Below are 17443 nucleotides of genomic sequence, written 5' to 3' on the forward strand. Positions count from 1 at the left end.
ATGAATTAGTGATATTTATTATATTTCAGGTGAGGGAATAGGAAACTGTACATTTCATTAAAATTGTCTGTTCATTTACCATCTATTGTTTATCGTCATTACTTAGTTAGATGAAGGAAAACACCTTGATTTTAACGCAGCTGGATCCCATCCCTTGTGTTTCACTCTAATTACTATCCATGTGTAAGCCAGTCAGGAGACTTAAGTGGTCTCGCAGAGATATTACTAAAGACAGCCAGATGGTGACATCTGCTCCAAATTGACACTGGGATTTCAGCATTGAAAGTACTTGTATATGATTTACATTTTCTGTTATCTGGAATGCAAGTTGTGTATGCAACAAGAAAATAGAAAAAGGAATCTAAGTTCTGATGTCTGGGAGATCATATTAGAAAACTTCAGAGGTGCAACTATAATGTGGGTGTGATGCTGAACAATTACAAAATGCATAGCTGGAAACTAGTCTTGTTTAGCTGTGTTTAGCTTGTTCAGCATTATAAAAATAGATATTAGATGTTAAGTAGATAAGACTGTCTTTAGACTTTATAAAATGCTCATAGGCTGCTGCATGTATTGATCTCACTTGTAATCTCTTTAGCCCATGGTATGGAGTTATATTGAGTGTTTGCATTATAAACCTCTGTAATTGTGTAACGCAACAAACAGGAAAAGAAGCATTGATTAAGGTAAAGTGCTCACCCTGCACATAAGAATGGCCCATTGGAAGCAATTGATGAATGGTGTAGCATCACAGGACAGAGACTTTTCTGATTGCAAGAGGTGCAAGAATTCCTAAACATAAGTGCAGAGATCCCCATGCGGCTTGGCATGGGTTAGCCCTGAAATAAAATATTTTGAATTGACAGCTCACTACATCTCTGTCACTATTAGGATTTAGACTGCAACTCATTTGTGGTATATGCTTGCTTGCTTTAACCTGTATTACTAACCTTATTTCTTTTTCCTAGTTAATAAAACGTTTGTTAGTTTATTACAGAATTGGCTACAGGCCTTGTTTTTTGTGTGAGATCCAAGATACCAGGTGATCTGGGGTAAGTGACTGATCTCTTGAGACTGGAAGCAACCTGAATATTTTGTTATTTTTAATATAAGTGGCCATTTTTCACTCAGTCCAGCTTGCCTGAGTGGCAAGAGAGACTGGAGTGGCTAAGGGGACTGTCTGTGACCCCATTGGTAAGATTGTTATAGTGATCCAGAGTTCATTTTTGTGAATGAGTTGGTGAAATCTAATTATAGAACATGCCACCAATTTGGGGTGTCTGCCCTGTTTTTAACAGTTTGCCATGAGGTAGGCACTCACAGTCATAAGCCGCTCCTGACAACATGACAGTGGGAATAAACTAATCTTTTGAAACTGCTACTGATTTTGATAACATGAACCCTGATAAAATAGATTTACTAATGTAAAACCTAAAACAAATATGAACATATGAATTCTTTCATCTTCCAATATGTTCTTAACCTTTTAAAACTTTCCTGGGTGGGGTGGGGGGGGCGGGGGAGTTGAGTCTTCTGGAACATCTTCATCCAGAACCCAAGAACTGAATCCAAACTAAGGGGGAGTTTTTCACTTAGGTGCCCAATTCCCACTGCCTTTCCTTGCTGCCCTTCTTATAGTTGAATCTTTCTGAAGTTTTAAAAGATTTGTACACCATACCATGTTTACCTGGGAATCTTCCAAGTCAAGTCAGAGAGAAACAGATCTAGTTGTGGGTGTTGAAATGGCTAGTTAGTGCTTTGAATGATACAGTGCTGAAAAACTCATTCACTCACCTGCAGGGAATGCCTGCTCAATCCTTCTGAATTCCAGTTTTCTATGCTGAGGACACACAGGACCCTAAGAGATGCACCAGTTGAGCATATAGCCAGCCAAATGTACATGGGTTTCCCCTAATAGAACAAGGGGGAAGGAGAAAGCCATCTACACTACTAATATGGCCCTATTACCATAGTATCTGAGTACCTCACAATCTTTAATGTATTTATCCTTATAACAGCCCTGTGAGTTAGTGAAGTGCTATCATCCCCATTTTACAGATGGAAAACTGAGGCACAGAGATTATAGCCCAGATCCTCAAAGATGGAAGTAAGGAACCTAAACACCTCTGAGGATCTGGGCCTAAGAGACTTGCCAAAGGTCACACAAGCAGTCTCTTGTAGAGCAGAAAATTGAAGCTAGGTTGTCTGAATCCCATGCTAGCGCCTTAACTCCACTGGACTATCTTTCCTCTCATTGCTTCCCCTCCCCACCCCACCCATTCTTTGGTAGTCAGTTTAACCTTTCTTTCTTCTATAAGACAATAAAATTGATCAGAAACAACCCACATAAATCATCTATTGAGGCACACCATGTAAGTTGAATGTATAGATTAGTGACAATACTGTATCCATACCTGACTCTTTTACAGCTATTTTGAAGAACATAAGAACTAAGTGCAAAAAGTAAAAGGCCCATACCAATTAAGTTAGTAGTAGTCATAGCAGTGGCTTCAGTGGGCATAGTATCAGACTCAAAATGCATTATGAATTGTTTTGTATGAATTGAGAACTGTTCAAACTAAATGGTAAGTTATAGAGCAAGCTGAAATACATTTGCTTTGTGCAATAGTCAACAATCCGAGTCATGCCCATGGGCGAAATAGAGTGATTATTATTTGCTTTTAGCTGTCAAGAAAGGATTCACTTTTCAAGTTTGTGGGGAAACATTCAAATGATTAGATTGTCAGGAAGCGCTCGTTGTATTTTATTCTCAGTAATAAACTATGTTAATATTAGGGGTGTAGGATTTGCAGTTGTAGAAAATGGTCTACCACAGATGGAGCTGAATAAAGGATGGGAGAACCTTAATTTGTGAAGCTCCAAAGCAAACTTTTAAGTTTTCAAAAATGCTAAACAAAATCAGAGATCTAAAAGGAGATGGATTACAGGAACAAATGAGATGTACTATATTTGGATTTTAATAAAGCATTTGATATGGTCTCATGAAATCTTGAGAAATTAGTTCAAATTGGATTGAATAAGTATGCTGTCAAGTGGATTGAAAATTCTAAAAGCACACAAACCAAGTGTGAGGCAAAACAGCAATGTATCAAGCTGGCATAGGTGTTGAACAGGGTACTTCAGAGATCAGCATTAGGAATAACATGCGGATGCACAGAAATCAGTGGTAGGAATCACCCACTGATGATCAGAGAGAGGAAGTAAAATCAGAATACTTAAAAAAAAAAACTTGCCGATGGTAGTAAGGGACAGATTGTCGTGTGTGGGCACCCCCAGGTATCTAATGGATATAAGGAACCAAGAGCTGGTGATCAGGTTATCATGAACCCAGCTTTCTGAGAATGGTAGAGGGATCACTACCAGCAATCCCAGAGGGTACTGAAGATGCCCACAAAATACTCACATGATCTGGGAGGGATGAAAAAGAAAGCATGCCAAATTAAACTCCAATTGTCTCCTTTTTCCCCCAAGCTAGGGGGCAGAGCTATGTGAAAAAAAACAAAAACAAAGAGTACTTGTGGAACCTTAGTGACTAACAAATTTATTTGAGCATAAGCTTTTGTGGAAAATACAATAGGAAGATAGATATATCTATGTGTGTGTGTGTGTACAGAGAACATGAAAAAATGGGTGTTGCCATACACACTATAATGAGAGTGATCAGTTGATCAGATAAGGTGACTGATCATTGGATGCATGCAGTGGAAAATACAGTATAGAGAGAACATGAAAAAATGGGTGTTGCTGTACACGCTATAATGAGAATGATCAGTCACCTTATCTGATCAACTGATCACTCTCATTATAGTGTGTACAGCAACACCCATTTTTTCATGTTCTCTCTCTATACTGTATTTTCCACTGCATGCATCCAATGAAGTGGGTTTTAGCCCACAAAAGCTTATGCTCAAATATATTTGTTAGTCTCTGTAGAGGAGCAAACTCACCCCTGCAGCACCTCCTACTGGTCACTTCTGGAAATTAGCTCTTCCAGCATCCTGGAGCACCCCCTGCAGGCTGGTGATCCACCTGTCCTCTGGTCCCATGTCCCTCCCAGACCCCAGTGCCTTTGTATCTGGGGTGCTGCCCCCTGGCAGTACACCCCTCAGTACTAGGGTCACCCCTCCCTGGGGAAACCCCCCCACACTATCCCTACCTCACATCAAAATAAGGCTACTGCCAGTCTCCAACTAGCCTCCATATACACCCACTCATCACAGGCAAGGTTGGGTTTGACCCTGCTGCCTTAGCCTAGCCCTAGGCTGCCCTCTGCAACCCCCAGTACCCCTTAGCCTCCTACTAGACCACAACCTGGAGCTATCCAGGCTGGAGCTCCCCAGCCCTCCTCCACTACAGGTACCCTATGTCTAGCTCTGTACAGCCAGGCCTTTCTCTCCCTGAACAGAGAGAGAGACTGCCAAGCTTCTGGCTCCCAGCCTTTTTATACAGGACAGCTGAAGCCTGATTGGAGCATGGCCCAGCTGCCGCCATTTCCCCCAATCAGCCAGGGTTTTTAGAGCTGCAGCCCTCTGCTAGGGCTGTGTTAAGCCCTTCCTGGCAGGAGTGGTGTAGCCACTCTGCTACAGTTGCCAAGATACCATAAGTACTCCTTGTTCTTTTTGATGATACAGACTAACATGGTTACCACTCTGAGAGCTATGTAAGTATCCTATCATGAAACCTGAAGCAATTTTGTTTGTCTTGAGGTTTTGTTATGAGTCTGAAAGAGGCTGAATTTCAGTGCACCTGTTGGTGAGAATCAGAGTTCAAAAATAGGCTTGTACACAGGTAAGTTTTGCTGGATTTTGGAGTTTGTTTCTGTCCAACTGAGTAAGGAGGAGTCCCTCCCTATAAATCTTCCTCTCTAAAGGTCAAATGATTCACTTCCCCAAAGCCTCTTCTAAACCTATGTCTGCTTTCCACTCTTACCAGTCATGAGGCTATTTATAAAGGAACAGAGGGAAAGAAAAGTGGAGCTGCAATATCTTTAAAAAAAACTCTACCTTCTAATCCACACATTAGTTGCTAAAACTTGAAGACCATCAGTCCCTTTTTTTTTTCTATAGTGTAAACATTAGGTGCGGATACAGTGTATGGGTGTGTGTGGGGATGGGAAGGAGCATATAGTTTTATTCAGTCTCAACCAAGGAAAATTCTTGCTTTTTCCTTTTACTGTCAAACAATGATTTGAGCAAAGCAGCCCTCTGATGGCATTTATAATAATGGCAAAAGGTGTTGTAGTTTTCACCCGATTCAATCATACACTGATTCCTCCAGTAAATGAAAAAAGAAAAAAATCTTGCTTGTCAAAAATCAGGAGGGAGACTGGCTTTGTTCCAAGAAAATCTAAATCTCTTGACAGCTTCACTCCTGCTGCAGTTGCAGAAGTTTCCAGTGTATCTGAATGGGGAGGGGGGAATCAGAGAATACTGTGCCACATTTGCAAGCCTTGATTCCTACAAATGTTAAAAGAAGAGTTTCTCTAATTTTACCCTCATTATGAAATTCCTTCAGGCTCTGGCTGCATAGTCTCCCTGCCTATGAACCATTTCCTCTGTGCTGGGGGCCCCTTAGGAAGAGGCAATGGCAATCAGTAAATAACTGTGCATAGACTGTTGATGAGTGCCGAATCAACTAAAAGTTTCTCTCTACATTGAAAACTACAAGGAGGATTGTACACATCAATTATCTTATTTTTTTTTTCTTTAAATGTCATTTCAAAGTCTTAAGGATCTTGTTATTAATCAGTCGTGTGTGGTGTTTTGTAAAAGTTTTCATGCATTTGCTCAAAAAGCAGGGCAGAGGGGGCATAATGAGCCTCTTCTGAGAAAATTAAATTATGTCAGTATTCATCAGCATGGTCTTTTGGGTGCAAAAACATAATCAGCAAATATGCAGTGAAGAGAGTGAACTAAGAAAGATGAAGAAAGGGAAGGAGGGAGAAGAGGAGGATTTGTCCTCAAAGGAAATGATGACAGGATGCCAAAATGACAATATAGTGTACCAAATTGTGCCCACACTTACATACCTGCAAACAGCTCACCCATTGGGTCACTAGTCTTGCAAGACACAGCCCCATCTGCAACAGAACTTATCAGAGGCCCACAGAGTGACCAATGCAGTTCCCCAGTCCCAGCATATAGCCTTAAGGTGAGTTGGGGGGGGAGAGAGAGAGAGAGAGAAGAAAGAAGGAGCCACCATGGCAGGAAAGGGGGGGGGGGGAAACACAGTAGAAAGAAAGGAAAACAACACAAGAAGGGAAGAAAAGAATGGAGACAGAAAAGGAGAATGAATGGACAAAAAAAGTTAGTCATGGGGTATGCAGCAAAGGGTTGTTGAGGATGGCACATCCTTCCAACAACCTGTCACAAGATTTTGCCAGTAAACTTAGAAGATGAAGGAAAATATCTGTCTTAAACAAAGAAACAATTGCAGACTTTTGCTTTCTGTTGTGTCCCCTGGGTTGGTTTTTAAGTCATTTTCATGATATGTATTTAAAATAAGACTGATAATGAGTAATCTATGCAACCTAGATTCCCTGTTTCTGGCTTAGGCAAATGATACAGAGCTTGTTCCAGCCAGAGGGTGGAGTATCAGTAGAAAATGGCTTGAAATTAAATTATTTGTTGCTTGTTTGATATCTTTACTCCTCATTCCAATTTCATAAGATGCTGGATATAACGAATCAATGTTAATGTCTTTATAGAACTGATATTTTCTGTGAACATATATAACACAATAAATCTTTGAAAAGATTCTTTATCTCTTCTGACCATTTTTCTCCTTTAATGTATAGCCTTATAAAAGAAGGGCAGAAGAAATATAATCCTGTAAAAAAGATGATGTCCCTATTACTCATGTAAACTAGTACTGTTAATATTGCTAGCTAGAACATTAAATTAGGGTACACTCCCCCATTGACAGAACTGTATTTTCAAGATAAAATAATCAGTGCTGAGACAAGCAATAATTACTAGTGATAAATGGAATAACTAGACATTAAAATAGATATTAGTATCTGAAATAGTGAATGTTTAAACTCTTGTCATATTTAAATGGAATATGGTTCTTTTTATTTAATGTATGATTGTTGGTTTTTGTTTTTTTTTTTTTTAATAAAAAGGGGTCCACTGGGTTACAATTTGGGCGGGAGAAAGGGCAAAAGCTAAACATGCATGACTTAAGATGTAGTGCTAGTGACTGCATATGTAGCATCTTCCCTATGAGTTGTTACTGAACTAATCTTTCATTCAGTGGTGTAAGAGGAAACTGCTGGTGGGGGTGTCATGTGGTGATGATCAAGAATTACAGAAAGAATCATTTCTTTCTAAGACCAAACAGGAACTTTATTTATCCCTAAAGATACTGTGTTGCTCTGCAGAACTTCTGCCTAGAACCTACCTAGCCCCTCCTGCTAGGAGTCAATACTTCTGTTTTAGAGTACACATATTCTCATAAGTGTGTCTTCACAATAGTCTCTCAGCACAGTGAATGCCCAGAAAGAAGAACTGCCATAATTGCCAGAGAACTGGTAAGGCTCAACATTGACATTGCAGTGCTTAGTGAGACACCGCTGGGCCAATTAAGAGGTTGGAGGTGGTTACACCTTCTTTTCTAAAGGAAAGCCATCTGAAGAGAGACATATTCACGGGTTTGGCTTTGCCATCAAAAATAAGATCACCAGTCAGCTTTTGGAGCTTCCTGTGGGGATCAACGAGTGTCTCATGACTCTTCAGCTCAATCTCAGCAACAACCATTATGCCACAGTCATCAGTGCATACCCCCAACACCTGATGATGAGGAAGACAACAAGGAGCAGTTTTATAGCACTCTAGATGCATTCCTCACAGCCACACTGATAAACTCATCTTACTGGGAGATTTCAGTGCCCGTGTCGGATGGGACTCCCAACTCCAGAGTGGCACAATACGCAAAGAAGGGGTGGGAAATATAAACCCCAATGGTATTCTCCTCCTCAGGAAATGTGTGGCGCATGACCTGCTCATCACAAATACCATCTTTAGACAGAGTAACAAATTGAAGACCACTTGGAAACATCTTTGGTCCAAACAGTGGCACCTCTCTGACTATGTTATAGTCCGAGCCTGAGATTACGCTGATGTTCATATAACAAGAGCCAGGAGAGTTACAGAACACTGTTGAATAGACCATCTGTAGTGAGTCGACTTGGCAACCAGCCATCCCTGCGAGGGATGAGCCAGAACAGCCACCAGAGTGGGCGGAGTCACTGCCGCCTGTCCCTGCCCCCCCAGAAGCCAAAGGGCGGGACAGGAAGTATAAAGGCCCGGCCTCAGCGTTCAGTTGAGCACTGGTCCCAGGAGAGGACAGACGCTGGTGCCCAAGCTCCTGTTGGGCCGAGCCTGCCCCGAGCCCGGTATCCAGAGGAGGACTGGCCGAGCCTGCCCCGAGCCCGGTATCTTGAGAAGCAGCCTGAGCTTCCCCTCGCTGAGGGTCCGGAGGAGCCACCCAACCTACCCGGCACTCGGTGCCCTGAGGAGCCCATGATCTGGGATACGGTGGAGGAGACTGAGGATGTGCAGGTACCCATGGAGGAGGAGATTGGAGGTGGCCCGGGGATAGCAGACCCCGAGCCCATGTCAGTGTGTTGCAGTCAGGATCCCCACTGACCGAGCAGCAGACGGACTGCTGCTGTTAGGGCCACGGGCTGGGACACAGTGGAGTGGGTGGGCCTGTGTCCCCCCCTGCCACCCCACCCCGGGTGGCACTCTCTCCCCCCTCCTTGCCTTCACGTCAGCGCTCCGGTGTAGGAGCCCTAAAGTACTGTTTGTTTGCTCAGCCCCTGCCTGAGGGTCTGAGCCCTGACTGAGGGCTTGGACTTGTGAGACTGAACTGTCGCCCAGCCTTGTGCCATGAGGCGACTTGGCTACCAGCTCATCCCCGCAAGGGACGAGCCCCACCCCAGACGTCTACACCATCCATTAGTAAGATCAATCATGTACCTGCAGCTCACTCCACTACACTGCAAACACCCAAAGACTAAGTATAAGTGGTACAATGTCAAAGCACTTCAAGACCAAGCCAGCTGTGAGACATTCCAGCAAGACCTACCTGAGAAACTCTCTAACTTGCCTCATAACATCATTAATATTCAAGAGCACTGGGATCAGTTTAAAAATACAAATGCATTCACAGAGCATGTGCTGAAATTATAGGATATTCAACTCATTGGCACCAAGACTAGCTTGATGAAAACAATGAGGAAATCCTAGCATTAATTCAACAGAAAATAACTTCATTCTGCAACTGGCAAAATGATTCCTCTAATAAGCCTCAGGTTTTTGTTCATCACCTGCTCAAAGCTGAAATACGAAGAAGGCTATGTGACATCAAAAATGAATGGTGGCAAGAGAAGACCTCTGAGATCCAGGGTTTCATAGGCCAGGAGGACATGAGAAGCTTCTTCCAAGCAACAAAAGCTTTTATATGGGTGAAGCCTCAAAGTCCCCACCCCCTTACATTCCCAGGATGGCTCCACCCTCTTCAGGGACAATGTGGCCATTAAACAACACTAGAAGGAACACTTTGAAAACCTACTAAACTGCAAATACATGATCTCTGAAGACAACTTTGAGTCTATTCCAGAATGCTCAGCAATGGAACACCTTGCTGATCCCCATCTTCTGAGGAAGTCCGGCATGCCATCACCCAGACAAAAAAATCTCAAGGCACCAGGCCCAGATGGCATACCAGCTGAGTTGTTGTTTTTTTGTTTTTTTTGTTTTTTTGTTTTTTTTTTAAAGCTGGTGGAACAATGCTCCAGCACAAATTTTGCCAACTTCTTGGCAAAATCTGGACCTTCGAAGAAATTCCACCTGACTTTAAGAATGTCAACATTGTTACAATAGTCAAGAAAGGGGACAAATCTTTCTGCGGGAACTACAGAGGTATTGCCTTCCTCTCCATTGCAGGGAAGATCCTTGCCAGGATCCTACGAAACCACCTTCTTCCCACTGCTGAGGAACACCTCCTGAATCAGTGTGGCTTCAGGTGGGGCACAACTGACATGATCTTCATGGCACAACAGGTTCAGGAAAAGTGCAGAGAACAACACCAGGAACTGTTCATGGCATTTATTGATCTAACCAAGGCTTTTGACTCCATCAATCCTGATGCCCTATGGAAGGTGCTGTGTCGGTTTGGCTGTCCACAGAAATTCATTTCCAACATCAGACTACTCCATGATGGGATGACTGCCACCATTCTGTGCAACGGCTCAGAGACCAACCCATTAATCATTTGCACTGGTGTCAAGCAGGGCTGTGTGATTGCACCAACACTCTTCTCCATTTACCTTGCCGTGATTCTGATTCTCATCCGTGACCGCCTTTGTGACAGAATCAGGATTAAGTATTGTATGAATAGTCAACTCCTCAATCTCCGATGTTTCCAAACAAAATCTAAGATCATGAGAATTGGCATCACTGACCTTCAGTATGCAGATAATTGTCATTCTCACACACACAGAGGCCAACCTGCAAAGTACTCTAAATCTTTTTGCAGATGCCTAGCACAGCCTGAGTGTCTCTCTCCACATCAGAAAAACCAAGGTACTCTACCAGCCCTCACCTGCACAAACTACTCTTCGTACTCCACAAATCGCCATCAGCGGAAAACCACTGGAAAATGTGGACCATTTTCCATACCTTGGCAGCCACCTCTCCCAAACAGCAAGCATTGACACAGAAACTACTCAAATGAGTCTTCAGTGATAGGGATCTGCAAACAGGCACCAAGATCTTGGTTTACAAGGCAGTTGTCATCCCTACCCGTCTCTATGGGTGTGAGACCTGGGTAACCTATAGACATTTCAAGCAGCTGGAGTGGTTCCAACAGCATTGCCTCAGGAGGATTCTCAGGATCATCTGGGAAGACGGACACACTAACATCAGTGTTCGCTCTGCAGCCAACATCAGCAGTATAGAAGAGCAGGTCATGAAACACCAACTCCGCTGGGCTACCCACTGTGTACGTATGCCTGACACTCACCTCCCAAAGCAAGTAATCTTCTTCTCTCAATTAAATCAGGGAAGAAGGGCTCGCAGAGGGCAGTGGAAGCACTTCAAAGACATACCGAAAGCACACCTTAAGAACGGAGGCATAAATCCAGAAAACTGGGAGGACTCGGTGTGGAACAGAACACAGTGGCACCACACCATAAACCAAGCCACAGATCACTTTGAGGAGAACAGACGTGCTCATGAGACAGAAGTGACAAAGGAGGAAAAAGGGCACAACAGTCCAGCCAACAACTATGTCTCCTCCAAGATTACGCCTGTCACTTCTGTGGGAAAACTGCAGAGTACAAATTGGGTTCCTCAGCCACTTAAAAACGCAACAATTCTCCCCCTTGGGAGACGTTATCCTTACATCGAGGGATAGCCAAGCAATATTTTTACACTCCTCCCTAGTCATTTGTCCAAGTTTCCACTTCTTGTAAGCTTCCTTTTTGTGTTTAAGCTCACCAAAGATTTCTCTGAGCCAAGCTGGTTGCCTGCCATAATTGCTATTCTCTCAGCACATTGGGGTGGCTTCTTCCTGCGCCCTCAATAAGGCTTCTTAAAATACCATCGGCTCTCCTGGACTCTTCCCTCCTTCGTATTCGCCTCCTAGGGAGTCAAAGTCTGCTTTTCTGAAGTCCAGGGTCCATATGTTGCTGCTCTCCTTTCTTCCTTTTGTCAGGATCCTGAACTCAACCATCTCATGGTCACTGCTGCCCACTTCTACTTACCCTACAAATTCTTCCCTGTTTGTGAGCAGGAGGTCAAGAGCACAGCCCCTAGTTGGTTCCTCCAGCATTTGCACCAAGAAGTTGTCCCCAGCGCTCTCCAAAGACTTCCTGGATTGTCTGTGCACTGCTGTATTGCTCTCCCAGCAAATGTCAGGGTGATTGAAGTCCCCTATGAGAACCAGGGCCTGTGATCTGGAAACTTTTTTATTTGTCCAAAGAAAGCCTCGTCTACCTCGTGCTACTGGTCTGGTGGTTTATAGCAGACACCCACCACAACATCATCCTTGTTACTCTCACCTCTAAACTCTCAACAGGCTTTTCTCCAGTTTCAAAGTAGAGCTCTGAGTAATCATACAGATCTTACATACAGTGCAACTCTGCCACCTTTCTCCCCCCCCCCAACCCCACCTGTCCTTCCTGAACAGTTTGTACCCATCCATGACAGTGCTCCAGGATGGTTTATGGAGTGGAATATGATCGGTTTGGCAGTCCATGATTTTATATTTGGCTGTTAAGTGTGGGTACTTATGTGGTGAGAGCACACCAGAGCTGGTTAAGTGGATCACAGATCCCAAGCAACATGCCTGAGGAAACTCCAGTTGCCTCTGTCTAGGCCTAAACCCTTTAGTTTACTTCCACAAACTTCAGGAAGCAGGAACAGATCCCAGAAACAAATATTGCTTGTCAATGAAAAGCCCTTTCTGCTGAGCAGAGCCTATCCCTCAGTCACTACCTGGGACAATTCAAAGAGGATGGGCTATGGTAAGGCATATAAACACTCCACCAGTAGTCCAATGTATCCAGACCCTGATGCCTAATTGTACAGGATAGTGCTCTTTGAACCAATTAACAGTCCAAACAGCCCCCGAAACCCTTGTGCTGGTCACTGGTGCATGGACTCAGTGCTAGGGTTACCATATTTTGTGCCTCCAAATGGAGGACACTCCACAGCCCCCGGCCCCGCCCACACCCCCGCCCAACCCCGCCCCCTCCCCAAAGTCTCCGCCCCCTCCCCTGCTTCCCGCGAATATTTGATTCGTGGGAAGCCTGAAGCAGGTAAGGGGAGTGTGGGGGGAGGAGGCGCAGCCCAGGCTGGCCCCCCGGCGTTTCCAGCCTGGGTCAGCTCGGGCCCTGGGGTGCCGGCCCCGGCCGACCACCCCTGGCCCGCCCAGCACTGCCGGCCCCCGCCGGCCGGGGTCCCCGCCGGCCCGGCTGACCCGGCTCCCCGCCGGCCGGGGTCCCCGCCGGCCCGGCTGACCCGGCTCCCCGCCGGCCCGGCTGACCTCCCGATTTTCCCGGACATGCCCGGCTTTTGGGGATTTCCCCCTGGACGGGGATTTGAGCCCCCAAAAGCCGGACATGTCCGGGAAAATCCGGACGTATGGTAACCCTACTCAGTGCAAGTTTGGAGAATGGACTCCTGGCCACTGCTATGTTGCTGGAATCCATCCCTGGGTCACTCTGATGGTCAGCAGAACTCATCAGCTGGATCTAAGCTGCTTCTGGCCTAATACTTGGGCCAATCCCCTTCCCCCACATTCTGGCTGCCAGTCCCTGATCCCCAGGTCAGCTCCTTCCAGTCACAGACGCAGCAACAGACATCAACATGTGCTCAGGCCTCATCTTGTATGTTCTCTTTCTAGCCCTAGCCTGGGCTAGTCAATTGACAGCAGGACATCTTATTCACTCTGGGTCAATTAGTTATGCCTGCTGTGGAGTGACATTCCTTCCCTCCAGTGGGGAGGCTGCCTGGCTACGGGAAGTCAGGAGTGATATTTTCCCCCCAGTACTACAGGGCCAGCTCCCTGTTCTGCTCAATCCTTCATCAATCACAGCTCCTGGGGATACAGCTGATCCTTCCATACTGTGGCCATTCTACACACCTTCTTTCTTGCACATACCCATCCCCAGGTATGCCTTTCTGTTAGAGCAACAGGTCAACTATTTGCTTATAAGCCCAGCTGTCATATCAGGAGCAACGGCTGTCTCTGCAAAATACCCACTGCAGCCCTCTGTGCAGCAAGATTATGCGATAAGACAAGGTGGCCAAACCACCAGCCTAGGTGAGACAGACAGGCACTGCTATTTTAGTCTAACATATGCCTCAGAGTGGAGTGCAGGGGGGAGAGAAGGGGGGTGCTAAGGAAAGAGGTGATAAGTTCAAGTAAAATGTTAAACCGCATCCTGTTATGTATCCATTCCCTTGTCTCTCTCTCTCAATCTGCATACAAGGCCTTTTGAAATGTTCCTTCCGCATACGCGTATAACGTATGCATGCTAAGTTGTTTGTTGCTAGGTATAAAAAGGCTTGCTCCACACTTGTAAGGGGCTCTCTCTCTGGCATTAGCCGAGGGGAGCACCCACTCAGCTGACTGGTCAATAAAAACTTAAAGCCGTCTTCTAGACTCCCGTGCCTCCTTGGGGTAATTGGGCAGCTCCAGGGGGAAACGAGCCCATTTGGCTAACATTTCCTATGTATAGTTTCTCAGTACATAGCAACTATGCCTGTCACAATGCTATAACAATAACAGGGCCACATTCATCACTGTTCATTATGTGATAATGGAAAAACCACATTGTTCTGTGAAAGCAGTGTGGTGCTTCTAGACAGGGCCGGATTATGACATTCTGAGGCCCTAAGCTATGTCAAGTGTAAGCAGCCTCATACCATTAAAAAAATGAATTTATTATTTTCACAAAAGGACAGTAAATATATAAACATGAAAGCTATATATTTGTATATATACAAAGGCGAAGCATGTGCAAGTGTAAAGCACCAATCGCAGTGAGCACATTGATCTTGAACAAATAGGAGCAGCAAACAATGTCCCGCAGCACATTCAGAACTCTTGAATGGCATCCTGCCCTGCAATTGCAAGATGTCTCTATTAACAGACAAGCATATCTGGCTAGGCTCTGCTGCCCAGACAGTGCAGATTTGGATGGACTTGGCCCTGATTCAGCAGCTAATAAAGCAAAAAATAATAAATAAATTAAATAAAAACACACACATCAGTAAAATGTGAATTTGCTTGGACTGAATAAAAATATTTTAGTACATTTTAATTCAATTGCTACAGTGAAAACACCCATTAAAAACATGATGATTCCCAACAAATGTCCAATAGAATAAAATAACGGGTTTGAGCAAAATGGTGTGAATGATCTTAAATCATTGCTTTTGAAAATGGGGGGGAAAAATCTGAAAAGACTTGCAATGGACAAAAAAACATTCTGGCAGCTGTAAAAGGCCAAAATTTTGCTGGCTTTACTTATGCTAATAACTCCATTATAATGAGACTGATTGTATGAATAAAGTAACTGAGATTTGGCCCTACACCTTTGCTTTCTGCAGCACTTGCACCAAAATTAATATAATACTGACTAGCTGACAAAATGCAAAAGCCTTAGTAAAATTAATTATGTTTAGAATGCTCTTCCTTTCAAAATGGAAAACAAATGGTCCAAATGAAATGTGTGGAAAAAATCAATAAAACAGCAAACTGTAAATGATGTGGAAATAACTTCTTTATGTTTTCCTGTTTTCTTAGTTTATAGTTACCACTAGAACATAAACTAAACATCTTGGAAAAGTAGATCCAAATTTATGGACTGCTCTGAGCTGGCTTTTGCTCATTGAATTCTCCTTTTGCCTCTTTACAAAACATGACAAATGTGGCTTTTTTTTAAAGACTAGGGCAGAAGGAAAGTGTTTAACACATTTATTTTTTTGTTGCTGATTTATATAGTATGTGTGGTGCTTAATTCTCATCTCGCCAACAAGAGTTTTACATCAATGAAGCTATACTAATTTCCATGGAGTTGTTTCCAGTTAATATTGGTGTAAGTGAGATAAGAATCAGGTACTATATTGGAAGGAGGGTCTCTTTTTTTTTTTTTTTTTAAGGACATATAGAAGGACATTAAAATATGGAAAGCAGCATGACAGTTCCAAGGGTACCCAGGACTGTGCGTAACCTTGTTACCACTTGTCTCCAGTGAGAGGGAGTATTTCTTGTGGTAACTGGATGTCAGCTCCCTGATGTTGCCAGCCCTTCAGACACTCAGGCCTGGTCTACACTACAAACTTAGGTTGATGTAAGGCAACTTCCGTCGACCTAATAATGTATGTGTCTACACTACCAGGTTCCTTCCGCCGACCTAACTTGCCTGTAACATTGATTCGATGCTGATGGATCAAGAGAGGCAGTGTAGATGCAGCGTTGTGTAAGTCAACTGAATTGGCCTCCAGGAGGTGTCCCACAATGCTCCGCTGTGACTGCACTGCAAATAATTTTCAACTCCACTGCACAGCAGCCAGGTACACAGAAAACCGCCCCTCCCCTGTTAAAGCCCCAGAAACTTTTGAATTTCCATTTCCTGTTTGATCAGCCTGGAGAGCTTGCCAGCCCAGCAGATCATGGTGACTCAACACCCCAAATGTTCTCCAGCCTGGAGTACACGGGCGGTGGTAGAACTTATTGGTCTGTGCTGAGAAGAGTCTGTGCAGCCACAGCTCCAATCCAGCCAAAGAAACGTAGACATCTACAAAGAGATTGTGTGGGTTATGGTGGAGAAGGGCTCCACCAGGGACATGTACTAGTGCCGCATGAAAATAAAAGAAACTTCGGCAGGTGTAACAGAAGACAATGGAGGTGAACAATTGTTCTGGTTCTGCACCACGGACATGCCACTTCTACAATGAGCTGCATACAATTCTTGGTGGTGACCCCACCACTATCCCCAAATGCAGCATGGATATCTCCCTGAATTTGGAGTCCCAGGCCACCTCAAGCAACAAGGAGGACATTCTAGATGAGGAAGACAAGGAGGAGAATGGGAGACAGGCAAGTGGGGGATCTATTCTTCCTGAGAGCCAGGAACTATTTTTAATTGTGGAGCAGTTCATCCAGTCACAGGACAGCATGGTGGCCAATGTGGTGCCGGGGAAGATACCTCTGGTGAGTATGCTATTCCAATCAAACTGCAGGGGTTACATGCTCTTATATTTTATTTTTAATATGAAGAAAAGGTGAGGTGCAGTGGTATCTGTTTCCGAGTGGCCACTCCAGCTATTCAGAGGGTGCCCCCTGGAAAAGACTATTCATGTGTGATCTCCAGGAAACTTTCATGGAGGTACTCTGCAATCCTTTGTAGAAGGTTTCTGGGGAGGGCTGCCTTATTTGTTCCATGATGGTAGGATACTTTCCCATACCAGTTGAGTATTATCTATGCTGGCATCATTGCGGTACACAGCATAGCAGCATAAGATCAGGTCTGTACCCAGACGCTTGCAGCCTCTGCTCTCTTGCCGCCTCTGCAAACCTCAGCAGACTGATATCACATAGGGGAGATGATGGAAGTTTTCATTACAAGTGCTCACGCTGAAAACAATAGAGCATGTAATTCCTCCATTCATGGTGATTTCCAAGTCCCTCAACCTCAGTTTCCCTAACATGCCAGTGGTTTGGGTGGCAGGGATTGGCATTGACCTCAGAATCTGCATGCCCAGGGTGACTGCTACCAGCAGTGTTAATGGAAGGAGCAGGGCATTCCTGTGTTCTCTCGTGGTTGCACTCCACCCTCAGAGCCACCTCAGACTAAGACTGCAATTTAGGATGGTTAAAGCTGGGCCCTGGTCTCAAAGAAATG

The sequence above is a fragment of the Trachemys scripta genome, chromosome 2 (genome assembly GCF_013100865.1).
Source record: "Trachemys scripta elegans isolate TJP31775 chromosome 2, CAS_Tse_1.0, whole genome shotgun sequence".
Taxonomy (NCBI): domain Eukaryota; kingdom Metazoa; phylum Chordata; order Testudines; family Emydidae; genus Trachemys; species Trachemys scripta.